This window comes from Hemibagrus wyckioides, linkage group LG08, assembly GCF_019097595.1.
Source record: "Hemibagrus wyckioides isolate EC202008001 linkage group LG08, SWU_Hwy_1.0, whole genome shotgun sequence".
NCBI classification, from domain to species: Eukaryota; Metazoa; Chordata; class Actinopteri; order Siluriformes; family Bagridae; genus Hemibagrus; species Hemibagrus wyckioides.
This window is the reverse complement of record NC_080717.1, coordinates 18999924-19017335: the sequence shown is the minus strand read 5'-3', so window position 1 is coordinate 19017335 and position 17412 is coordinate 18999924. Positions and strand designations below refer to the sequence as shown.

Sequence of the window (17412 nt, the reverse complement as noted above, 5' to 3'; positions counted from 1 at the left end):
GTAGTGGTGTGTGTTAGTGAGTTATATTAGTGGTGCTGTGTGTGTGTGTGTGTGTGTGTGTAGTGGTGTGTGTTAGTGAGTTATATTAGTGGTGCTGTGTGTGTGTGTGTGTGTGTAGTGGTGTGTGTTAGTGAGTTATATTAGTGGTGCTGTGTGTGTGTGTGTGTGTGTGTGTAGTGGTGTGTGTTAGTGAGTTATATTAGTGGTGCTGTGTGTGTGTGTGTGTGTGTAGTGGTGTGTGTTAGTGAGTTATATTAGTGGTGCTGTGTGTGTGTGTGTGTGTGTGTGTGTAGTGGTGTGTGTTAGTGAGTTATATTAGTGGTGCTGTGTGTGTGTGTGTGTGTGTGTGTGTGTAGTGGTGTGTGTTAGTGAGTTATATTAGTGGTGCTGTGTGTGTGTGTGTGTGTGTGTAGTTGTGAGGTGGGTGGAGTCTGTCTCTTTCCTGTGATTGTCTCCGCTCTGCGCGCTCGCGCTGTTCCTCTCCGCTGTGCCTCAGTGCGAGTCTCGCGCCGCTGCGGAGGTTCGGGTTTCTCGACAGCTGAAGAGTAGAGACGCTCCCACCGCGACTCCTGCACCGTCTTTCATTTCATTCTCTCGCTTCTGCCAGGCTTCTTTCAAAATGACAGAGGAAAAGGATGGTCGACGTATAAAGCTGGTACGTTCACGTCTCTGCCTTTTTTTCCCCCCTCAAAACGCTTCTATGTGTTTTCACAAGCTGGTGGGCTTTCTTCATGGGAGACATGAAACTGCTTGAACTGCTAGCCTAGCTTTCCTCTTTTACTGAAGGCTAGAAATTATGTATCCTCATTTCCTGTTTAAGAGATTTAAGTTTTAGCGCGAGGCTTTACTATAAGTTTTTATTATGTATTAAATAAACGCCTCCTGTTTCTAATCCCACACTTCTGTCCAGTTTGTTACCTGAAAAGCAAAAAAGGTCTGGATAAACTAGTTTCCGTCGCACGTTATCCTTATAGCATGAACAATGCAACGAAATATGAAGTTAGTATGAATATTTGACAGTTATGGTTTTCAATTGATTTTATTTTTGGCTGTCAGAGAGAAATCTCTCGTGTTGACGTTTGGCATCACGCGCAAATCTGCTGTGCGCGCGAGCACAGTCTCAGTTTTACACAATAAACCGCTTTAATCAACTGATCGAATATATATATATATATATATATATAAATGTCCTGATTCTGGATAATATGCATGTAGGTTCAGTATCAGATCTCAGGATTAAGTTGTTCAAATAAAGTTTATACCATGCACATGAGTCTGAGAGTGACACAAGGAACACAAAAGTGTGGAAAAAAAGGAAGAGAAAAACAGTGCTGACTTCAGATCTACCTGTCTGAGTCCAATGTTTATGCATTGTTGACATTTCTAAAATGATTGCATGGCACCCTTCAATTTGTTCATTTCAGTAGGTGCATGAAATTAACATCATTTTCTGTCTCAGATAGGACAAGGTTGTTTGTTTGTTTTTGTTTGTTTGTTTTTACTAAAGTCAGATTTACACTGTGCAATTTCAGCAGGCTTATAATATAAGTTGATTATATCCCACATAGGAAATGAAATCAATCAATTTTTTAGGCAGAGTTCTATAACAGCCTGTGCAATAACATTCATGCTCCGTGTTATATTATATAATAAAGATCTAGCGATAGACCTGCTGACGTCATCAGCCCGGGTCCATTCACAAATAGGGGCTTATAACAACAAACTGTCATTAAATTGACTTTGAGGGAATAAGGATACATATTTGTGGCTGTCTTGTCATTTCCTGTATTCCTACTCTGTCCTTTTATTTGGTGGCTTTTAGACAAGCATCATTGCAGGAATCACACTTTGAAGTCGTGTCCCAAATGACATACTATATACACCGATCAAGCATAACATTGTGACCACTGACAGGTGCCGTGAATAACACTGATTAGTTCCTCATCATGGCTCCTGTTAGTGGGTGGGATATATTAGGGCAGAAAGTGAACATTTTGTCCTCAAAGTTGATGTGTTAGAAGCAGGAAAAATGGGCAAGTGTAAGGATTTGAGCGAGTCTGACAAGGACCAAATTGTGATGGCTGGACCACTGGATCAGAGCATCTCCAAAACTGCAGCTCTTGTGGGGTGTTCCCGGTCTGCAGTGGTCAGTATCTATCAAAAGTGGTCCAAGGAAGGAACAGTGGTGAACCGGCGACAGGGTCATGGACCGCCAAGGCTCATTGACGCATGTGGGGAGCGAAGACTGACCCGTGTGAGCTGATCCAACAGACGAGCTACTGTTGCTCAGATTGCTGAAGAAGTTAATGCTGGCTCTGATAGAAAGAGGTCAGAATACACAGTGCATGAAGGGTCAGGGCCGTTTTAGCAGCAAAAGGGGGACCAACACAATATTAGACAGGTGGTCATAATGTTATGCCTGGTTGGTGAAGTGTGCACTTACATTAGAATAGTCACTAAGACACTTAAGTTTTTTTCTTCTTACTAATTGGAAGTATAATTTGTTCCCAGTGGACGAAAAACGACGTCAGACACATAATGTGATTTCGCTAGCTTGAGCAAAATACAGTGAATATTTGAAAATGTTGCTTATCTGGTAGCTCCTCCCCTTTTCTGCTACGTAAGCAAAGCCTGGACGGTCGAGTGCTTGAAGCGTCCAACATTCCACACTTTTTTTTTTTTTGGTTGAATACATGCTCTTTTTCTTGCTGGACTCTTCAGTGTGAACAAACTACTCGCACTATTTATACAACAAAATGGTGTAGAACAGACTCACAACATTCCTCACACTGATACTAAATCACGTTAGATCGCTATTCTCCAGGCACGACCGAAGAGTTTGTTTTAACGTGTGATTTTTTAAATATTTTTTTTTTGTCTGTGAGCACAAAATCAGACTGAAAATCATACAGTGTAAAGCCGGATTAAGCACAACAATCGTTTCTTATTTGATGTCATGAATCCCTTAAGGACACCTTTAAGTCTTTCATTAATTCCTAAGTATTGATCGGGAAAAACATTTCTGCAGGGGGGGACCGCTTCCATCCTGACGCCATTATTGACATTTTGAGATATTTTACCTCTGCATCCACTAGGAAAGCCTATATTTATATCGATAAGGCTTTTTTTCTAAATAGAAATTGCGGGTTTGTTGCCTTCTTGTCACATGGCCGCAGTGTTGAAGGTCATCTAGCAGCTGGTTCAGAGATGTATCGTTCACATTGATCTGATTCACTTCCTGGTTGCATCCATAGGACACTCCGGTCACATAAGTAACAGATCTAATCCCTTTAATATTTATAGCTGGAAATGCCGGAAAGCTATTTACAGAAGCATGAACACAGTGGGCACACAATGTCCCTCTTCCCTGCATATTTATCTTTAATTCAGCTGTTCAGTCAGTCAGCTGAAGAAAGCAACTCTCTCGGACTGTTTTTTTTTTTTTTTTGACTAGCAGACGAGCTTTCCGACAGTCTGACACGCAGCAATAACCAGTTCCTTCCAACTCGAATGAAATTGATTAGATACTGCATGACAGGGAGCCGATCAACCAGCCCATGCTCTTTCATAGCTCCTTTTGCCACTGACACAAAGGCACTGTGGGCCTTTGTGTGACCAAAGGGTACCGACTTTGACATTTTAGTTATAGTTTAATTCTGTAATCGACATTTGTGCATGCTGGAGCATCAGGTTTCATCGTAAAAATCAGGATCAGTCAGTTACACATACGAATCAGGACTGTACTCATGTAAACATCCTTTGTGCTCATGTACCAGCACTCTAGAGGATGTTTACTCCTCCCAGTGGGCGTCTCTCACTCACGCTGATGTTACATGATGGAGAGCGACTGCAGGAATACATGTCAGTAAGTCACCTAGGATGTGACCAGACACGTTAATAGAGAGACACCGGTCTCTCTGCTCATTCATGCAGTAATCAGTCAGCCAATCACAGTGTGTGAAATATTAGGTTAATGTTCACTTCAGACTTCAGGTTGGGGAGAATTTTGATTTCTGTGACCTTTTGGTTTGAGCATTTTGGAAACTGCTGATCTCTTGTGATTTTCATGAACTGAAAAAAACCCCCAAAAAAAAGCATTGCCTGGTCTTTTTTCCCCATCTTCAGCTTTCCAGATTTGGTCTGTGCCTCACTTGTAGCCTCAGATTTCTCTTCCAGGCTGACAGGAGAGGAAACTGATGTGGACTTCTGAGTCCATCCACCTGAGTGTCTGATGCTTTTCTGCTGAACAAGGTTGTAAAGAGTGGTCATTGGAGTTACCATATCGTTGCTGACAGCTTAAACATGTCTGGCCATTCTCCTCCGACGAGGCATTTCTCCCTGCAGCTTCAACTGCTGCTCACTCGTACCATTACGTGAAAACTCTAGAGACTGTTGTGCGTAAAATTCCCGCATCAGCAGTTTCTGAAATATATATATATATATACACTCACTGGCTGCTTTTATATACGCAGTGTCCAGAAAGACAGGAACCAATGAGAGTAAGACTACATACACTATATTGCCAAAAGTTTTGGGACACCTCTTTAAATCATTGAATTCAGGGGTTGGGCTTGACCCTTTAGTTCCAGTGAAAGGAACTCTTAATGCTTCAGCATACAAAGACATTTCGGACAATTTCATGCTCCCAACTTTGTGGGAACAGTTTGGGGATGTTCCTGTTCCAACATGACTGTGCACCAGTGCACAAAGCAAGGTCCATAAAGACATGGATGAGTGAGTTTGGTGTGGAGGAACTTCACAGAGTCCTGACCTCAACCTGATAGAACACCTTTGGGATGAATTAGAGCAGAGCCTGTTTGCCAGACCTTCTCATCCAACATCAGTGCCTGACCTCACAAATCTGCTTCTAGAGGAATGGTCAAAAATTCCCATAAACACACTCCTACACCTTGTGGAAAGCCTTCCCAGAAGAGTTGAAGGTGTTATAGCTGCAAAGGGTGGGCGAACTCCATATTACATTCATGTGCATGTAAAGGCAGACGTCCCAAAACGTTTGGCAATGTAGTGTATACTAAATGTTGTATGTATTATATGCTCAAATTTTCATCCTTATGCTCTACATGTTCCCTCAACCGCTCTATCCCGTTTTTAGATATTCCTACTGATTCCTGTAGATTGCTCGAATCCCACCATTTAAGGATATGGTGGGGATTTTCTAGGTGGCATTTAATTAATAAGCATGCTTCCGGTACAAAGGATTTAGAAGCATTTCTCTGTGTGTATGGATGTTTTAGAAATCTCTTGTAGGAACTTTCACAAAACATTCGTACACCCACAGGATCCTATTACACACGTCTTTATTAAATGATACGTCTGGGCTGTAGAAAAATATCCACAAATCTGCAACGAGAGCAGCTGAGAGTGTGGTTGTTTAAATCTACTCATTCATAGATGTGGTAGAGTGTGTTTCTGAGTGAAAAGCCTCCTGTCGTGACCTGATACGCAGCTTTCAGGCTGTTTGCAGGAATCGAAGCAATTGTAGTCATGAATACGGGGAATTTATGAACCCTACTGTCCTGGACTCATGCTAAGTGCATTTTGACAATCTTCCATGCCGGATGCATGCACCGAATAGTAAGATCCGTGACACAATGGTGTTTATGATTTCTTTACTTATCATCTTACTGCACCGGGTTTAGTTCAGGAGCCATCAGGACATCCTGTACCAATAGAATCCATCACAAACAAAGTTTTTCATTCATCAGACGCTATAAAGGTGTGATCATCACGGTTAGCCGGACACATTATTGTCAGCTGTGATCACGTTGCGTCATTTTTCAGATTAGTAAGAAATATTTCTTGCAGTGCTTTTAGAGCTTTTATAGATCTGGAGCAGTTGACCATGAATCAGCTTAGATGAACACACACACACACGAACAGATGCTGCGGCTGTGTGTTCATTAAATTCTGTTCATTTGTGATGAGATTTATTTTTCAGCATTTAAGCTCTGCGTGGAAAAAGCATGCTTGATTGAGTTTTTTCAATAGTCTCGACCTTGCCATATAACCATGTGCACTAATACCTCCAGCAGCTATCAGTGCATTTATAATAGGAATCCGTGTACACACAGTACGTGAGGGGTAACTTTTCAGTGCTCCCACAGTCACACTGGCTCAGGGTCACTCTCCCTCGTGTCGTCACCTACTGTCCCTGCTGCCTACAACACACCCTGCCCCAACAGGAAACACGTCCACTTTACTGTCTATTGTCTTTCAGCCGTGTATCCATGGAGACTTAAAGAAGACTAGTCCTGCAGGTGTAACACTGGTAGTATGGGAAAGTTTTCACAAGGCATGTAAATAAAGTCCTGGCATTGTTTGTGGGACAGGGATACTATCAGATATCAAGATTTCTGAAATCTTTAAGCCTTATGTAAGTTGAATAACGGTGTAATTGTACGCAGTGTTATATTTATGTTGTAGGAACCGAGCAAAGTAGATGCTCTGCTTGTTTGTGTGTGTGTGTGTGTGTGTGTGTGGATTGGTTGTGAGGAGACCCTGGAGATCACATTCAGCTCAGATCGCCTCCCAATAACAGGCTTGAGTTTGAAATTGTCATAATATCATAGTAACACGTCAGTAACATCTGCTTACACATTTGTTCAGTTGTTTGTCGTTGTTACAGAGGTACAACAGAACAGATGTCTAGCTTTCTTTAATCGATGCAGCAGGAGAAGAAAAAGTTTTTAAATGCTATAATATATATATATATATATATATTAGTAGTACAGAACAATTCACCTATAGGAATTGGTCTGATTGGTTATTTATAATGTTTGCATAATCTCTTGCAAGTAAAGAGACCCACAGACACTAGACATCATGCACAGCATCTTTGTGCATTCACATTTAACTCGATCAAAAACTCGATCTAAAGCATCTTAGCATACATCTAATTGATTATTTAGAATTCCACCCTATCATGTTTTACAGTGGTAATTGGCAGGAAATTATAGCATAATATGGTAATTTTAGCTTGAGTGGGATTGATTGTTTGTAATATCTTAAAAAATGAAGATTGCAGGGATCATATGCCTCTGTGTTTGACGACATTAGTCAGTCCCGGCCTCTGCGTTGAGGCGCGAGGAAGTGTCATGCATTATGAATGAGTTTCCTCTCTACAAGCTGATAATTAATTTCAGGAACACAAGCACAATAGAGCTCAGTAATAGGCCCTGCTGAGTCAAGCTCCTGACTTGTTTTCTCACTCCGCCCAGGCACTGAAAGCAGTATGTCAGTTTAGTAGTGCCGTAAGAGCACCAGCTAGTGCACTCTGCAGAGACCGAGACTTTCAGCACCTACTCGACATGTTTACTGTTTTCTCTGACATACGGAGCCTTTTAGGTCTTCATTCACTATTAATGCCCGAGCCACCATAATGTGCCCGAGAGGAAGCACTTGGTAAATAGTGGCAGGCGTCGGATAATGAAGTTATGAAGTCACCCGTGAACAGTGGCAGCATGTCACTGATATACTTCCATAACAATGGGCTTATGCTCAGAATGAGATTGGGTGCCATAATGTGTCCCCGGGAAGCTTTCACACTGTTTTCAGTTCCAGGACCATCCTCCAGGAGAGCGCTTTACCAAGTCGCTCAGGCAGTTTGCACGTGTTTCTTTAAGAAAAAAATATCTTAATTGGATTTTGTGCCAGTGCAGATCTGTGTCATGGCACACCAGAGGTGAGGTTCGATGTACCAATACCCAGTACCATGTAAGAGGTTCCATGTTCCATCCATCCATCCATCCATCCATCCATCCATCCATCCATTGTCTATACCCGCTTATTCCTAATTAGGGTCACGGGGGTCTGCTGGAGTCTATCCCAGCACACATAGGGTGAAAGGCAGGGGTACACCCAGGTTCCCTGCTATTGAAGCTTTTTAAAACGTTCCAGGACAGGAAGTGAAGTGTAATAAGTCTGCTGACTTCAGTTCTCGACTGCCCCTGATGCCTAGAACCCATACTGCAGCAACAGGAAACGGGGCCTTGTTTACCCTGCTGTGTAATTGTCTTTTGTCCTTGTACACATGACTCTAAATATCCTACCGGAGTGACATTATGGGAATGAACCCTTATTCAGTTCGTGATAGACGTACTCTTACAAATCAAGCCGAGTCACGTGAAACAAATGTCAACATAACACACGTTAATGGCATTACATTGATCGGTTAGGAAAATATGTCAAACCTGCACCATTATCGATCCCGCAAATAGCCATCCATCCTTTAAAAGGTGCCAGATCCGAATGTCAGGACGCAGAGCTCTCTCTCACACCACCACAAATGTTTCGGTGCATCCATCCAGCAGATCTCTGCCTGGATTCCAGTTCATTTATCAGCATCTGCTCCATGCTGAAGCTTCAGGCTGATGGAGGTGGAGGGGAGAGTATGGGTCTAATTGGCTGTGCTGCTGTGGAGATGGAGGTAGACGAGAGGTCATGAGTTTCCAGCAGGGAGGGAGGCTTGTGCTGTGGCTGTTAAGAGCCAGCTGCCTGTGTTTCCCATGATCTCACCTGGCACTAGGGCTCATCAGCAACCTCATCCACCCTAACCCCTGGGTCTCGTCCTCTCGGATTGATAAAAGCACTAGAGAGCAGGCAGGGAGGGGGACAGCTGGACGTGATGCACTCTGACAGGCATGTAGCATACACGCCTAGTTTTGAAAAAGACATGCACATTCATGCAGTGTCTGGATTTTTTGCTTTCTCTCTCTCTCTCTCTCTCTCTCTCTCTTTCTTTCTCTCTCTCTCTCTCTCTCTCTCTCTCTCTCTCTCTCTGCATTTTAAGGGATTTTAAAAAGCAGGCATGACAGACATACACTCAGAGTGGTGCATGTGAATATTCACATTTCTTTCAAGTGTTCTGTATACGCCGTTATCTGCCTGAACAGAGTAGCAAGAAGCCGGAGACATCCTTTTTATTTCTTCATCATAAAATAAAAGCTAGGTTTCTGCATTTTCTGACAAAATGCTTGTCAAACTTTAATTAGCTGCAGCACCTAAATGCTCAGCAGTCTTTGGCATAAACAGTTGAGACATCAGCTGTGTCAAGATTTCCATATTTTAGCATGAACATTCTCTCTCCTTGATTCATTTATGATAATCACGTTAGACTCCAACCAGAACACTACAGTGTCTTTTAATAAATGTGTCACTAACCTCACCACACCGTTCACCGGCGGTGTTTACATGCGAAAATCTCCACTAATCGAATAAATTCATTTCAATTCGAAATAGACACTCCTGGTTTAGATGCACGTTACAGGTCATTCGATCCAAAACAGTGTGTGCATGGAGAGAGGTTAACTAGCAAAGAGCCTCATTTATCAAGCAGGATAAGAATGGATTTATTGGTAAATCATTCGCATGAGCGAGGTTTAATCGGTTGTTTTTATTACAGTTACTGCACTTAGCAGACGCTGAAGCGCTCTAGCTATCAAAATCACATCCTCATGCTAGTTCACTAGGCCAGGGACATAAATGAGCACAAATAAAGGAATCATTAAATTATGAACATGTATAAATAGGCTGTAAGCTGCAAACAAATACCCAGGGTGATCAAAGATTTAGTGTTTTATTATTATTAATATTAATTATTAATACATTTTCGTTGGCGCAGAAACGACTTAAATAAAAGATTACTTTTGTCGAGCCTTTTACCCCGAGTGTTCATGCTTCCGGTTGAGTTTTTCAGGCATCACATCACGCAGACTTGCTTTGCACTACGAGGATGAACAGCATACAGACTCGAGGACGAAGAAAATCAAAATCTTTGGAAATCCTGGATGAAGTTTTAGACATAAACATTTACACATTATAAATTAGTTTTACGTCCTCCAACTCGGATCTTTAAATGGACAATGAGTAGTAGAGTTTGTGAGCACAGAAATTTCACAGCAGCTCACATCTGCCTGAGGTTCAGCAACAAGCAGGCTTTAGCGTCAGATATGAATGAGCTTTACAGAAATAACAAAATAAATGCAAACTATACTAAACAAAGGTTTTTGTAACAGGTTTAAGTACTGAGGTTAGTTCACGTCCTGCAGAATAATAGACTGATTTCAATCCAGTCTCAAAAGTATTGTAAAAATCTGTCAAACTATGTTTCCTTACACAGCTGTTGTACACAGAGAGCTAAACACGTGCAGAAAGCACACGCTGTTCCAAATAGGAAAGCAATTGGACACAAAGGGTTACATGGCTATTATTTTTCTATCTCACTGCGTTACTAAATGATCCCCCACCATGTTCTGCGTGATGGAAATGCCATTTAAATCGGCCTGAGTTGTTCTATCCAGATTACGGTGTCTACACGAACATTGTTTATTCTGATGGAGTGTGTACCTCAGCCCTGCTTTTCAGTTTCCCCCCCGGGTTCTCTTTGTGAAGAGGCAGAACGAGCAAGGTGAAGGAGAAAGAGGCGGATGAAGAGCAAAGTAGTTTTGGCCGCATGGCTAACACTCCTCAGCTCAGCCACGGCGTTCTCCTCAGCCGAGCGTGGCGAGAGCACACACTCCCACTCACTCCAGATCAGCTGGATTATAGTACTGCTGAAAAGCCCCACTCTCCACACTGCATAATCCATCACCGCAAGCATGTGTCTCTCTACAGCTGATGAGAAAGCGGCGGTGCTTTTAATCGAGCAGTTGTTACTAAACAATACCATCTAATTTCATCTTGATTAAGCGCGGGAGAAACGCAGACAGCGATGCTCTCCATATTTTTCGCCTGCTTAAGCAGCGAGGCTCGGGAGAGTTCACGTAGGAGAAATGAATCAGGGAACGGACGTGGGTGAAGACATCGGTCTTGGCCTGCATGATACCGGACACTTCCAGCTGTCCTTACAGTAGCTTTTTTTATTTTTATCACCTTGGCATGAGTGGGCTCTTCTACATAACTAACACAAAACAGACAAAAGTGAGCTTATCAAGCATACACACACCCACACGTGTACAAGATCCATTACGTGCAATTTAACCTGCATTCTGGTGACCTGCAGTGCTGAATGGAAATAGATGCGAGGGATGTAGGAGTGTAGTGTGTGTGTGTGTGTGTGTGTGTGTGTGTAAACTAGTTTAATTCTTTCCTTACATTCAGGTTAATGCACCATTATTTGGATTATATGTGCAGATCTGTTTCAAGGCTTTTGTTACATTAAGCATGTATAACAACAATAACAATAATAATAATAATAATTATAGTAACTGACTACACTGCTGTAACACAAGAAATCTATCTATCTATATCTATCTATCTATCTATCTATCTATCTATCTATCTATCTATCTATCTATCTATCTATCTATCCATACATACATACATACATGCATCCATCTATCTATCTATCTATCGGTCTGTCTGTATTTCTTTCTGTCTGTCTGCCAGTCTGTCTGTCTATCTATCCATCCATCCATCCATCCATCCATCCATACATGCATCCATCCATCCGTCTGTCTATCTATCTATCTATCTATCTATCCATCCATCCATCCATCCATCCATCCATCCATCCATACATGCATCCGTCCATCCGTCCGTCCGTCTGTCTGTCTGTCTATCTATCTATCTATCTATCTATCTATCTATCTATCTATCTATCTATCTATCTATCTATCCATCCATCCATCCATCCATCCATCCATCCATCCATCCATGCATCCATCCATCCGTCTATCTATCTATCTATCTATCTATCTATCTATCTATCTATCTATCTATCTATCTATCCATCCATCCATCCATCCATCCATCCATACATGCATCCATCCATCCAACCATCTGTCTGTCTGTCTGTCTGTCTATCTATCTGTCTGTCTGTCTGTATTTCTTTCTGTCTGTTTGTCTGTCTGTCTGTCTGTCTGTCTGTCTGTCTATCTATCTATCTATCTATCTATCTATCCATACATACATACATGCATCCATCTATCTGTCTGTCTGTCTGTCTATCTATCTGTCTGTCTGTATTTCTTTCTGTCTGTCTGCCTGTCTGTCTGTCTATCCATCCATCCATCCATCCATCCATCCATCCATACATGCATCCATCCATCCATCTGTCTGTCTGTCTGTCTATCTATCTGTCTGTCTGTATTTCTTTCTGTCTGTCTGTCTGTCTGTGTTTGTCTATCTATGTGTTTGTCTGTCTATCTATCTATCTATCTATCTATCTATCTATCTATCTATCTATCTATCTATCTATCTATCTATCTATCTATCTATCTATCTATCCCTCCCTCCCCCTGGCCGCCCACCCATCCATCCATCCACCCACCCACATACCCATCCATCCATCCAGCCAATCTATCTACCCACCCATCTATCTATCTATCTATCTATCTATCTATCTATCTATCTATCTATCTATCTATCTGTCTGTCTGTCTGTCTGTCTGTCTGTCTGTCTGTCTGTCTGTCTGTCTGTCTGTCTGTCTATCTATCTATCTATGCATATTTTCATTAAGTGAACACTGTGATGTATTTTTGATAGGAAAGCGTCTGATCATTTTCTATTCTCCTTTATGGCGTATCTCAAGCTCCACTCTGCATTCATCTTATTCAGTGTACACAATTTATGTACATAAACATACCGAAGCTCTCACGCTCTAGAACTGTGTCACAGATATTCTTGTAATGAATTAAACAAAAGCTTGTTCGGTTAAACACAAATCAGAAGCCCGAAGAGCTAGGCATTTCAGCATAAAGAATCAATAAGACATTGAGACATGGCCAAAAACAACAATGCTTTCTCCCCACCCTCCTGCCTTAAGGAAATACCGAACGTTACAGATGCGTATAAATAGAAGCATCTTCCTTTCCTCAACCGGGATGGGAACTATGTCTGCGAGGGGGTCTTTGGAAACCCGCCACTCTCTCTGTCTTCATTCTCCTTTTTTTTTTCACCCCTGCCTTCCTTTTGCATGGTTTCACAGTAACATCTCTCACAAACATCTGTTCGTTTATTAATCCGAAGGTGTTCTCGATGCAGGTGTTCATGACAGAGCTGTAAATGATGAGACGTGTGCAGCTCCATTACCAGCCCATCAACCCACAGCTTAGTTTTAAATGTATTACACAAAGTCTTAAATGATCTCAAACGGAGGAACCTTCTGAAGGGAATCGTACAATCGTACCAATGCATCCAATCACGTGTGCCTTAATAATTTTCTTCACTCACTGGCCTACTACAAGTCTACACAGGTTGTAGCAATGTAACGTTATACAGTGAAAACCAAATGGCCGTAACCTCTCGTTGACATTTGGTATAGGCTTCACATCAGCATCACTTATCTCTCTTTCGTCTGTGACTGAGAGCAGACCGTTGCGTTTCGAGAGCCGCAATTAGCAGCCGTCCATCCGTAGCTGCCCAGTACACTGGCCGTATTTTGTTACGATGATTGGTTTCACAGAGCTTTTGAATATTAACTTTTTTTGCACATGGCTACTTGCTGGGAGCAAATTAAACAAACATGTTTCTGGTTGATTTCCCAGAAGAAACGCAGCATTGTCTATTTTTCTTGGTACACTCTGCATTCAGAATCCAACATTAGGTTGTTGTTTTTTTATCTTCACCTGTATGTGTACATTAGTGCCTGTGTGCCTGAGATAATTCCAAAGCACCAAATATGGCCAAGAAATGACCTCTAGCTGATACATAAGTAACCGTATCTGCTAGATAAAGTGATCTGTAATGAGGTTCCTCCCATATTTGACTCCTTATCCTGTGTCTTTTTTGTTTGGTCAGCTGTGAGAGATTTCATTATTTAGTGTTGAATGTTGCTCATGTTTTAGATCGGTGGTACAAAACAAAACTCAGTTGTTGATAACTGGCCAAGCAAAAATGTCATAGGTCGTGATCTGTGCAGATCGTTCGTCTTGCAATGGAAAGTTTTTGCAGAAAACAAAATCTATTTTCACATCCTGATGTGTGATGTTCGCAGGCTTTTACTGGTTAAGTAGAACTAGATGAAAAACCCAATGTTTTAGCCCACATGGTGATCTATGTCGCATTCGGGTGTTGTTAGAATAGCATCACATTCATGAATGTCGTTTTCTATATCATTCAGGCTTCATTAGCATTATTCCACTGATGCTCATGTGTCTCTCAATGGCTTTCATCAGCCAAACTCCTTACACACTGTTGAAGGAAGCGCTGCCGTCAGGTGAACTAGGACACCGGGTTTTAAACATCGGACCATGCTTCCCAGGCTTGTTTCTCTCTCCAGCGTTTAAAGTGAAAAGGGTTAAATTCAGTCCTGGTTTCTGAAGTGTAATGGGAGACAGCAGGGAGATACGGGGGGGGGGGAATAATATATCTAACATCTCTCATCAGTATGACGACTCTCATTAAACACACCATGTACTGTGCCAGTGCTGCCTGGCTGCTTGGCCGTCATCCAGCATGTAAAAGATAGAATCTGTGCATCAGGTCAGAAACAGCTCAAAGAAAAAGTGCTGTGAAAAGACTGCCAAACACTTGAGATGTAGCATGAGAGCCAGGCTTTCAGTGATGACGCTTCTGTTGTTTTCAATTGAAAAAAAAGAGGAATGTGTAGTGTGTAGATTCCCATCAGTCACAGCCCTACAAGTGGAGAAAAATGACTGTGTCACTGCACAATTTCTGCATATTTGGAGATGTAATAGATAGATGTAATAAATCACAGACAGAGTATATCTGGACAGGACAAAAATGAGCTGAGTCCGGTGAAAAACAGGAGGCAATTCGGCCTGCGGTGTCTCAGAGGAGGACAGAGGAAAAAAGACAACACAGCTGATCCAGGAGCGAATCAAAACACACAGGAGCTCCTGTGAAATAGCAGATGACCCCGTGTAAATGTAATCCCGTCCAAATAAGGCTTAAGTCTAAATGTTTTATCTGGTTTTATTAACAGTATACAGTTTGCTGTTCTGGCAAGAATTGAGTTTATTTCTCGTGTTACTTGTAGTTCTGTCGCTTGTAGGCGTGTATTGTCTGGCAGGGTTTCTTTTGTTTTGTTTTTTTAATAGCTTTCAGCCCAGTATATACATCATATATATATATATATATATATATATATATACAGCTCTGGAAAAAAAATAAGAGACCACGTCCCAATCTCCAGATTTGAACCCTATTGAAACCTCTGGAATGTCATCAAGAGGAAGATGGATGGTCACAAACCATCAAGCAAAGCTGAGCTGTTTGCTTTTTTGCAAAAAGAGTGGTATAAAGTTCCCCAACAGTAATGTGAAAAACTGGTGGAGAGCATGGAGCCAAAACGCATGCAAATCGGGGTTATTCCACCAAATACTGATTTCTTAATGTTATTTAGCCAAAGCATTAACACAATTTGTTTACAAATGATTTGCATTTTGTTTTATTTGAGTTATTAAAGCTCTGCAAATACTGCATGATCTTGGGTTATTTTAATGTGTTGTCATTTCCTTTAAATATACACTTGAAATAACAATAGTTATATTTCGAATTTAGGAGAAATATTGTCAGCAGTTCACAAAAAATGAAACAAAATTTTCATGTTTTTTCAAGAAAAAAACATAAGAAACTGACTATTTTGCAGGGGTCTCTTATTTTTTTCCCCAGAGCTGTGTGTATATACACTACCAGTTAAAAGTTTGGACACATCTTCTAATTCCATGGTCTTTCCTGATGTTTATTTCTTTCTACATTGTAAAACAATGCTGAAGGCGGCGAAATACACGATAATGTCGTTTGAACAGTTGATATTGAGATATGTCTGCTACTGATGCTCTGTAAAGCCTTCATAACGGCTCTAATCTGAGGTGCTGTTAATTGGTGATTTCTGAGGCTGGTAACTCTAAATGAACTTCTCCTCTGCAGCAGAGGTCAGTTTTGGTCTTGCTTTACTGGGATGGTCTGCATGTGAGCCAGTTTCATCATGGTGCTTGATGGGTTTTGCAAATGCACTTGACAATACTGTTCTTGCGAGAACTATTCCAGAACACCTGACCTTCGTGTCTTAAAATAACAACTGACTGTTTTTTGTTGTCATTACATATGGATTACTGAAGTCCATGTGTGTTATTTCATAGTTTTGAAATCTCCAGTATTGTTCTAGAATGTAGAAAATAAATCCCTAAACAAAAAACATTGAATTAAAAGGTGTGTCCAAACTTTTGACTGGTGGTGTATATAATACCGCTCAAATGTTTGGGATCACTCAAAAATTGTATTGTTTTCCAAGGAAACACACATGAAATTAGTCTGAATAGAAAATATAGCAAAAGCACAGGACATGCTGACATGTCAGAGTTAGAAATAATGATTGTGATGGAAATGATGAACGTTTTCTTCAACCTTTGCCTTCATCAAAAAAGCACCTTTTGCAGCAGTTACAGCCTGAGCTTTCTAGCTGTCAATTTTTCAACATCATCTGATGAGATTTCACCCCATGCTTCCTGGAGCATCTCTCACAAGATGGATTGGCTTGATGGAGTCTTCCTCCATAGCTGAAATCAAGCTGAAATATGCAAGTGATACCAAACTTTTGAGCGGTAGTGTATATATATATATCACTTTTGTATAATATCTATCTACAGTTTGTGCATTGAAGTATTTGGGCAGTGACACAAAAAAACAGAAATTTGCCACAATGGATTGATAATGAACAAATAGGATGCAATTGAAGTGGTAAAACTGCAGAGACCTGGCAACGCACCTCAAAGAAGGGAAACTCAGCATTTGGTGATGTCCATGAGTTCCAGATTTTAGGCAGTCTTTGACTGATTTGCATCCAAGTATTAAAAATCATCCTTTTTTTCCTTTTTTTTTTAAATAATTGTTTGTTTGTTCAGTTACTTTTGAGCCTGTGAAATTTCCAAAAACGGTTGATGCAATATTTTTGTTAAATTAATACACTTTATTCACATCTTGATTGCTCCATTTCAAATCCATTGTGATGGTGCACAGAGAAAAAATTATGCCGCTGTCCAAATACTTACGGACCCGACTGTAAGTTTGGGGAGTGCTACGTTACATGTGAGCTCAGTATGTGAGGTGAATCTTCACTTAGAACTAATCACATGATCCAGTATATACTTATATTGCCAAAAGTTTTGGGACACCCCAATTCAGGTTTTAAGGCTTGGCCCCTTAGTTCCAGTGAAAGGAACTCTTAATGCTTCAGCATACCAAGACACTTTGCACTCATTTCATGCTCCCAACTTGGTGGGAACTGTTTCCTTCCTGTTCCAACATGACTCCATACCAGTACACAAAGCAAGACATGGATGAGTGAGGAACTTCACAGAGTCCTGACCTCAACCTGATAGAACACCTTTGGAATGAATTAGAGCGGAGACTGCAAGCCAGACCTTCTCATCTAACATCAGTGCCTGACCTCACAAATGTGCTTCTAGAGGAATGGTCAAAAATTCCCAT

The 17412-nt window shown here is 41.2% G+C and overlaps 1 protein-coding gene across 7 annotated transcripts in view; it reads left to right on the top strand.

Moving 5' to 3' along the window:
- mid2 (midline 2) overlaps positions 1-17412 on the top strand; it is a 123529-nt gene that overhangs the window by 56227 nt on the left and 49890 nt on the right. The window contains exon 1 of one of the 7 annotated variants that reach the window (XM_058396680.1): positions 486-655. The exons of 4 other annotated variants lie outside the window; for them this stretch is intronic. The gene's annotated coding sequence lies outside the window, so the exon portion shown is untranslated. Of the gene's footprint in view, positions 1-485; positions 656-17412 lie in introns of those variants that run through there. 2 more of the 7 variants (XM_058396679.1, XM_058396685.1) reach the window with 2 other exon arrangements.